Source organism: Theropithecus gelada, chromosome X, assembly GCF_003255815.1.
Source record: "Theropithecus gelada isolate Dixy chromosome X, Tgel_1.0, whole genome shotgun sequence".
Classification (NCBI taxonomy): Eukaryota; Metazoa; Chordata; class Mammalia; order Primates; family Cercopithecidae; genus Theropithecus; species Theropithecus gelada.
Window position 1 is genome coordinate 78283529 of NC_037689.1, and position 10110 is coordinate 78293638.

Sequence of the window (10110 nt, forward strand, 5' to 3'; positions counted from 1 at the left end):
CTGCAAATGGAAGTTTTAAAGCCCACTAACTAAAATTTTTTCTAGATCCAAACAAGTGCTACAATACCAGATTTTTAAGTCTCAACTCATAGAATTGAGAGCCCTTGAGCTCTTAACTTTGTCCTGTGTCTTCCTATTAAAAAATTCCTCCTAAAATCTGTGTAAATGTTACCGAGACACACCTGGAATATGTGACAACATGAGAGATGTTCTTAACTCTTTTATCAGGTGAAATTCACTTTTGATAACTGAAAATGGAAAAGCAAAGTACTATAGAGAGGAATGAAATCTCATGAAAGTATTATACAAAAGCAGACTGGCTGAAATCTGTAACTTTATAAGTAAAAATAACACCAATAACACCCTCTATAATTAACTACTCCACAATGAATAATCTGCTACACATTTCTTGATAATGAATGACTCTAGTTTGCTACAGTTGAAGCCTGAGACAACTGCAAGGCCAGGGTTTTGCCCCTTTTCTGGTTCTCTGTGCACAAGGTAATGCCACCTACTACAAGGCAGTTATATAGACAGGTGAGCTCAGGGGAGCTTCTCACCGCAACCTGCTAACTCAGCAGTGGTAAGTTCCAAATGAGCTCTGACCTCCAATATGTATCTGTTCATAATTTTACGAAGTATCTAAATATTATTCATTAGTTTAAAAAATAATAGAACACTTTGGACCAAGTAAATTATGAAATTGAAAAGTTAGGAGGGATACCAATTATATTAACAACATTTTCTTTAAAAAATAGAATCAGTTTCTTTTGAAATCGACCATAGTGGCGAGATGTGTTTTTCTTTTCAGGTGCCCCATGATGGCACACAGCTTTACCCAGCAAATTCTGACCGCTTCCAAGTCCCAAGATACAAACCTGTACCAGCACATGGGGCAATATTACCTTTCAACAGTGTGGAAAAGAGCACACGTCACCAGTGGGCAATGAGAGACTGGACAGATACTCATGGCCTCTCAATAGCAGACATGGTTGGAGAACTTTCCTTGTTCTAGTAGAAAATTTCATGAGGAAGCTGTGATTAGGATCAGTCCAGAGAAGCAAAACTCTTTTATTTTCAGTGCCCCGACGTCAGTCAATATACTGGGAGAACCAGTGGAAACATTCGCCATAATCTTGCCTCTTGAGCACACTGCACACAGGCACTTCTATGGGGCAAGCATTCAAATTCTTCAGGGCCACATTCTCCTTGCCTGTGGTCTGTCTATAAAGCCTAGATATCTCACAGAGTTTTTCTTCCTTGAGTTCATCTGTTCTGTCAATTTTGTTTCCCAAAATACGAATTGGCACATTGTATACTGTTTCATCAGTCATTAAAGCTTTAAGTTCAAATCTGAATTCCACAAGGCAAGAATGATCCACACAATCCACCAGAAGGAAAATCCCATTAATTGCTGGGAAACAATTTTTCCAAACCGACGTGCTTGCTCGTGCCCACCAAGATTAAAAGTTGTAAAAGTCATTCCAGCAATTGTTAGCCCTTGTCATGTCAGATGTAGTGTTGGAATGTGTTGTCCCAATCTGTCACCTTTGAGCATGTGAAAAAGAGTGGTTTTGCCTGCGTTGTCCAAACCCAAGAATACAAATTTTCTATATTTCTTGTAGAGTCTTAGAAACTAGATCACAATTCTGAAGCCATGGTAGATTCACTCAAAGATGAGAGACATTATTAATGCTTACACTGGCCTGCGGGGCTCCTCTGGCAGCAGCATGTGGCTCAGACTCTCCCTCAGAGCACACAAACCAGCAGCACCTGGGACCACTAGCTACTCACTGGATGTACATCACAACCCTCCCCCAAGACTTTCCTATTGTGAATTTTATTTCTGGCATTGTCATATTATTCTTTCTTTTTTATTGTATAAATTTAAGGTGTTGTTTCGATATACATATACATCATGAAATGATTACTACAGTCATATTAACATATCCATTTTATTTTTACAACAGAATTATCTGCCTGAAAATATCAATTATGCCAAAGTTTGGAACTCCTGTGTTAAATGCTCTAATGGTAAAAGTAGATGACAAGCAAGATTATACCTGTACTTTCAGCAAAAAATGAAAACTGTAAGAATGAATAAATAAAATGCTGTCCTGCACCTTGTAGGATGTTTAGCCTCATCCTTGGCCCCTACCCACTAGATGCTAGTAACACATCTCCCGTTAAGGCAATGATAAATGTGTCTAGATGTTGCCAAATATTTTCTGTGGGCAAAATTACCTGCTTTTGAGAACCAGTGATTATACATGTTAATTGCAGTTGTTTAAAATGTTTTAATGATAGTTTCAACAGTCATGTGATATCTGAGTCTGCTTTAGAAAGATTCTTTGTCTCTTCAGATTGTGTTTATTTCATGTTTTTTGGCATGCAACATAATTTTGTTGTTGTTGAAAGGTCACCATTTATAAGATAGTACATATAATTTCATTTTAATAATGTACTTCAAGATTAGCATGATTTTCCTTCTGCTGTGCCTTTAATGTGGGGGTTTGTGTTGATCTAATCAGAAGTTGGACTAGGATTGAAATTTGCCTAGTTGCTATGGTTGCTATGGTTACCAGAGTTGGAATTTGTTGCTATGGTTATCAGAGTTTCAGTTTGTTGTTGTCATGGGCATGAGAGATTTCAAAATCCTCTAGTGATACCTTGTTTTTGTTTCTCTGCTTGGCTTTGGATTTTTCTTTTGTTTTGCTTCCCATAGAGAGCTAGTCTCTTGCCATTTCTCCAGCTGTATTCCACTATAATATTTATTCAAGGTTTGTCAGCCTGATTAGGTAGAGGAAGAAAAGTGGCCATTCTCTGATGTTCTTTTAAAACCTCAGTCTTAAGCAAGTATTTTGAACTTTCGTTTTAAGGTGTGTTCTTCACAAGTATTACTATCCCTCCTCCAAATGGAGAAGCTTCCAGGGAGATGAGTATGGGTGCAGATTTGGAGATGATCTCTATTCTTATTTTCATTGTTTATTTTATTTATTTATCTTTTTTGAGATGGAGTTACGCTCTTGTTGCCCAGGCTGGAGTGCAATGGGGCAATCTCAGCTCACTGCAACCTCTGCCTCCCAGGTTCAAGCAATTCCCCTGTCTCAGCCTCCTGAATAGCTGGGATTACAGGCATGCGCCACCATGTCCAGCTAATTTTGTATTTTCAGTAGAGATGGGGTTTCTCCATGTTGGTCAGGCTGGTCTCGAACTCCCAACCTCAGATGATCCATCCGCCTTGGCCTCCCAAAGTGCTGGGATTACAGGCATGAGCCACCATACATGACCCAATGATCTCCATTCTTCTTACACAGGTGCAATGAAATTTTCCCAGTGTACTCCTGTGCAGATAAGGTATTTTCTTTAGTACAGATAGTAAAGATATATTAGTCTGGGTGGATTTTTGCAGTGGCTATTGTTCTTTTCCTTCAGCAAGAAATGAAAGAGTTTTCTTAGTATCTTCCTCAGTCTTCTGAATGGGATTCCTGGAGAAGAGGCCTAAAAAGTTATGGAAAACCACTTATGCCTGAAAACAGGCTTTATTTTCTCATGCTAGCCCACAATCAGCGTTTAGCAGTTGGCTAAATATTTCTAACAAAATATTTAACCTTCCTATATCTTATATGGTTTTCAGTGGTATCTATTTTTAGTAAAAAATTATCCTGTTTTGTTCCCTGCAGACACCTCTCTCCAGGTTTTTAGATGTCTGCATTTGATATAAGTTCTCGAATAGGTTCAATAAAAGTTGCTAATTTCTATATCGTCTAGCATTTTTGTTATACAGATAAAAGTAACGCTCATTCCTCATCTCTATATCTTCTGGCAGAGATCAGAAACTACAGTTAATAAATATTTAAATTGATTTAATTTAAATTACCTTATATGTTTACCTAATCAGCTCATTTATGAGATCCATCATTCCTTGGTGTAGATATATTTTTCCCTGGTATCAGTTTCCTTCTGCTTAAGAAACTTCTTTTAACATTTTTGTAATGTACATCTGCTGATGAAGAATTCTTTTACCTTTTAAGGTCTAAAAAAATGTTTCGCCTTCATTTTTTGAAGGAAATATTTTTGGTAAGTATACAATTTAGACAGAGTTTCTCTCTTTCAGTATTCGTACCAGTCAGGGCTCTCCAGAAAAACAGAACAAAGAGACTGACCCAGAGAGAGAGAGAGGAGAGCAAGCAGGGGGGTAGAGAGAAAAAGAAAAGGAGGAATGGAGGGAGAGAAGAAAAAAGGGAGGTAAAGAGGGAAAGGAAGAGAGAGAGATTGACTCAGTATTAAGAAATTGGCTCACTGAAGCAGGGTGGGGTGTTGCCTCACTCAGGAAGCACAAGGGGTTGGGAAACTCCCTCCCCTAGTCAAGGGAAGGTGTGAGGGACTGTGCTGTGAGGAACTGTACATTCCAGCACAAATACTGCACTTTTCCCACATACTTCACAACCCAAAGTCCAGGAGATTCCCTCAGGTGCCTATATCACCAGGTCCCTGGGTTTCAAGCACAAAACTGGGTGGCCAATTTGCCAGACACCGAGCTAGCTGCAGGAGTTTTTCTTCATACCCCAGTGGCACCTGGAATGTCAGCGAGACAGAACCATTCACTCCCCTGGAAAGGGGGCTGAAGCCAGAGAGCCACTTGGTCTAGGTCAGTGGATCCCACCCAAACAAAGCCCAGCAAGCTAAGATCCACAGGAGTGAAATTCTCGTTGCCAGCAGAGCAGTCTGAAGTCAACCTGGGACACTCAAGCTTGGTGGGGAGAGGGGCATCTGCCATTACTGAGGCTTGAGTAGGTGGTTTTCCCCTCACAGTGTAAACAAAGCTTCTGGGAAGTTTGAACTGGGCAGAGCCCATCACAGTTTGGCAAAGCTGCTGAAGCCACACTGCCTCTCAAGGTCCCTCCTCTCCAGGCAGGGCATCTCTGAAAGAAAGGCAGCAGCTTGAGTCAGGGACTTATAGCTAAAACTCCCAACTCTCTGGGACAGAGTACCTGGGGGAAGAGGCAGCTGTGGGCGCAGCTTCAGCATCCTTAAACATTCCTGCCTGCCAACTCTGATGAGAGCAGCAGATCTCTCAGCAGAGCACTCAAGCTCTGCTAAGGGACAGACTGCCTCCTCAAGTGGGTCCCTGACCCCCGTGCCTACTGACTGGGAGATACCTCCCAGCAGGGGTTGACAGACACCTCATACAGGACAACTCCGGCTGGCATCTGGCAGGTGACCCTCTGGGACGAAGCTTCCAGAGAAAAGAATAGGTAGCAATCTTTGCTAATCTGCAGCCTCTGGTGGTGATACCCAGGCAAACAGAGTCTGGAGTGGACCTCCAGCAAACTTCAGCAGACCTGCAGCAGAGGAGTCTGACTGTTAGAAGAAAAACTAACAAACAGGAAGGAATAGCATCAACATCAACAAAAAGGACATCCACACAAAAGCCCCATCTGAAGGTCACCAATATAAAAAACCATAGGTAGATAAATCCACAAGGATGAGAAAAGAAAAAAAACAGTGCAAAAAGACTGAAAATTCCAAAAATTAGAATGGCTCTTCTCCTCCAAAGGATCACAACTCCTTGTCAGCAAGGGAACAAAACTGGACAGAGAATGAGTTTGATGAATTGGCAAAAGGAGGCTTCAGAAGTTGGGTAATAACAAACTCCTCTGAGCTCAAGGAGCATGTTCTAACCTACTGCAAGAAAGCTAAGAACTTTGAAAGAAGGTTAGAAAAATTGCTAACTAAAACAACCAGTTTAGAGAACATAAATGACCTGATGGAGCTGAAAAACACAGCATGAGAACTTCATCAAGCATACACAAGTATCAATAGCCAAATCAATCAGGTGGAAAAAAGGACATCAGAGATTGAAGATCAACTTAATGAAATAAAGCATGAAGACATGATTAGAGAAAAAAAAAGAATGAAAATAAACAAACAAAGCATCCAAGAAATATGGGACTATGTGAAAAGACCAAACCTACATTTGACTGGTGTACCTGAAAGTGACAGGCAGAATGGAACCAAGTTGGAAAACACTCTTCAGGATATTATCCAGGAGAATGTCACCAACCTTGCCAGACAGGTCAACATTCAAATTCAGGAAATACAGTGAACACCACAAATAGATTCCTCGAGAAGAGTAACCCCAAGACACATAATCATCAGATTCACCAAGGTTGAAATGAAGGAAAAAAGGGCAGCCAGACAGAAAGGTCGGATTACCCACAAAGGGAAGTCCATCAGGTAAAAAGCAGATCTCTCTGCGGACGCCCTACAAGCCAGAAGAGAGTGGGGTCAAAATTCAACATTCTTAAAGAAAAGAATTTTCAACCCAGAAATTCATATTCAGCCAAACTGAGCTTCATAATTGAAGGAAGAAGAAAATCCTTTAAAGAGAAGCAAATGCTGAGAGATGTTGTCACTTCCAGGCCTGCCCGCAGGAGCTCCTGAAGAAAGCACTAAATATAGAAAGGAAAAGCCGGTACCAGCCACTGCAAAAACATACCAAATTGTAAAGATCATGAACACTATGAAGAAACTGCATCAACTAATGACCAAAATAACCAGCTAGCATCATAACAAAAGGATCAAACACATGCATAACAATATTAATCCATGTCCTTAATTTTTTAACTTCTTTAATTTGGTTTTCTCCTTTCTCTGATATCTTCTTGAGAAGCTTAATAATCAACCTTTTTAATTTTTTGTCTGGTAACTCAGAGACTTCTTCTTGCTTTGTATCCATTTCTGGGGAGCTAGTGTGATCTTTTAAGGTGCTATAGAACCCTGTTTTGTCATATTACCAAAATTACTTTTCTAGTTTCTTCTTTTTTGTGTAGACTTTTTCTTCAGATTGCTCTTGAATTCATTTTTGATTGGACTGTGCTTTTTAAATTTATTTTTTCTGAGTTCCTTAGTTTTAGGGAGTCTTTGTGCGCTATCTTTCCTCAATACTGGTTGTAGTAGTTACGCTGTTGGTGTGTGGGTGAGTTCACTGTCTCCTATGGTGTTGAAATGGCTGGGATATTTTGAAGCTTGTTTCATTCTCTCATGGTGTATACTTTATTTATTTATTTATTTATTTATTTATTTATTTATTTATTTAATTTTCCCTGGTATTTGACTAACTGAGTTGATAACTTAAGCTTCAGGCCAAAAATGGATGTATCCCTGGGTAGGCATCAGTTGTGGCTAAGGCAAGTGAGTATATGTAAGGCCCAATTGTTGGCCAAGGTCACAGACTTGATGAGGGTGGATGCGCTCATCCCAGAGTTTTCCAGAAACACTGTCTATAGGTGCCTCCACAGTGCATTCCTGTGAAAAAAAGCCCCTGCTATTTCTGTGGTAGAGTGCTAGGGGGAAACAAGGACCCCTTCTCCAAGGTCCTTCGTGATCACAGAGGCAGCCTGCCTGTTGGGGTAGAGGTGCAGACTTTCCCTACTGTGCCCAGCACTGCAATTGTGTCTCTGCTATGAGAAACTTGTCACCAGCAGAAAAATCTGGAACTTAAAGCCTGTTGTTCAGATTATTTTGTCCCCTAAAATGATCCTCTGATGTGGTGGTCTTCTATTTCCCTTAAAAATAAGGCTTCCTGAGAGCCAGACTGCAGTGATTGTTATAGCTCTTCTGAGTCTAGCCACCCAGCAAGGCTACCAAGCCATGGGCTGGTGCTGGGGAATGTCTGCAAAGAGTCCATTGATGTGACCAGTCTTCAGGTCTTCCAGCCATGAGTACCAGCACCTGCTCTGGTGGAAGTAGCAGAGGAGGGATGTCTACTCTGAGATTCCTTGGCTGTAGATAGGTTTAGTGAGATGTGTTCCTCAAATACTGGTTATGCTAGCAGTGAAGTTGTCATTTGGACAGATTCAGGACCTCTGGTTAGCCAGGGTGTTGCAGAAAGTGTTGTTAACTGTTGTTTTCTCTCTCCTGTGAATAGTGTTATTCTGCCAAGAGTTGCTCTAATGGCCCAAGTTGGTTGGCCCTCAGTTAGAAGGTAATGTTATCAAGAGACCATCTGCTGGGGTAGTAGTAGTGGGATATAAGTTTGCTGTAAGTTGTTCAGTGAAAGTATTCTAATTTCTCAGGTGATATGTGGGGCCATAAGGTTCCAAGTGTTTATGTCTTTTGTGTTAGGCTACCAGGGCAGGTAGAGAAATACCATCAGGTTGGTGCAGGGTTAGGTGGGTCTGAGCTCAGACTCTCCTTGGGCAGGGCTTGCCATGGACACTGGGAGAAATGGCGAAGAATGGTTCTCAGGCCAATGGGATTATTATCCAGAAGGGAGTATGGTTGCCTCTGCTGTGCAGTAGAGTTTGCCAGGGCAGCTGAGGATAGCTGGTAGTGAAAGGCCTCACTCATTCCATGCAGTTGGTGAGGCCAGTTTCACTTCAGCAGTGCCCCACTAACAGCACCAAGTTTAAATCCAGGCAGCCTGTGCACAGAACTCAGATCTGCCCCAGGCCATAAACATCCCCAATGATAAAGCAAGCATGGCTTTCAGGCCACATCCCTCTCTCTCTGCTCACAATGCTGTACATCCCATGCCTGCTCTCATATTTGCTGCCATTCATGTCCACCCCCCACCCCCAGATTCTGTTTAAGGAAGTTCATGCCCACTCAGAACTATTACAAAATTCAGTTGTAAGCTTACTTTACCATGTTACTGTTCTGCAATTTTGCTGGCTGCCTTCCCCATAGGACCCTCTGAAATATAGTCAGGAATGGTTTCCCTGGGCTCAAGTTGGAGAATGGAAATGCCTACAAGGCTCTTCCCACCTCCGCTTCTACTTTTATATTTTGCATTTTTTCCTAAATCCATTACAGCTCCAGGTAAGGTTAAAGCCTTCTCCTGTTATCTCGATTTTCAGATTCCCCAGCGGGGTTGTGTGTTTGGAGGAAGGTTCTTCCCCTCTCACACTTTGGGAAGTCAGTTTTTCACCGTATTATGAAATTTGCAGTGGAGTACTGCTTCTTTCAAAGGATCTGTGAAGTCTTTTGGTTTTCCTGGAATGTTACTTTGGTGGTTTATGGAACAAAAGGTCAAAGTGTGAACCTCCACAAACTATTCTGATCATCCAAGTGGGAGATGCATGCTAGTGCTCCCTCCTGTCTACCATCTTGGCTGGGAAGCCCTTAATCACAAATTCTTTTTGAGTCACAAATTTCCCTTTGGAAAATTATCATATAAAAGCAAAAATACAAAATATATATGTTATATTAGTCTGTTTGTGTTGCTATAGAGGAATACCTGAGTCTGTGTAATCTATAAAGACAGACTTATTTGCCTCATGATCCTGCAGGCTATATAAGAAACATGGCACTAAGGGGTGGGGCCAAGATGGCTGAAAGAAGCAGTGACGATCAGAGGCTTCCATTGAAAAGAACCAAAACACTCTGTGAATCCTGCACTGGCAACTAAGGTGTCCAGTTCTGTCATCAAGACTGACTAGGTGGTTGGCATGACCCAAGAAGAAGAAGGAAGAGTAGTATGGTATGGTGGCTCACCCGAGAGCCACATGGGCCAGGGAAGCCCACATCCCCCAGTCAAGGGAAGCGGTGAGTGAGCATGCTACCCAGCCTGGGAAAACATGCTTTTTTCACAGAACTGTCCAACCTATGGATAGAAAGATCCCACTCAAGCCCATACCACCAGAGCCTGGGATTCAAACCACAGACTCATGCAGATTCTCAACAGCCACTAAACTAGAATCTGCTTAAGCCTGCCAAGTTCCTGGGTGGAGGGGCGGCCATTACCACAGCTGTGACTGCTTGCTGTCTAAGCCATCTGAGCTCCTTGGGAGAGGAGCAGTAGCCAACACTAGGACTGCTACCTTCCTGAAACACTAAGTTCCCAGGATGGAGAAAGGATGACAGCCATATCTATAGCTACAGGCCACGCTTTTCCCCTGCTGGAGCCAGGGAGGCTGGAAGGATTGGTCCCAAGAGGTATTCCCCACAGCCCAACACACTGACTGTGACAGTCTGTGGCCAGAGTGCCTCTTCAGGCCTGAAGCTGACGTGTCCTTCCTCACTGGGCAGGGCCTCCCGGCAGGAACTCCAACAACTCCTGCCAAATGCTCAGGGACAGAAATCTGATTTCCTTGGGTCTGGGCG

General features: G+C 42.2%; 1 pseudogene; it reads right to left on the reverse strand.

Moving 5' to 3' along the window:
- Window positions 1-1091: 1091 nt before the first annotated feature.
- On the reverse strand, window positions 1092-1687 carry LOC112616344 (annotated as a pseudogene).
- Between the last annotated feature and the right edge of the window lie 8423 nt (window positions 1688-10110).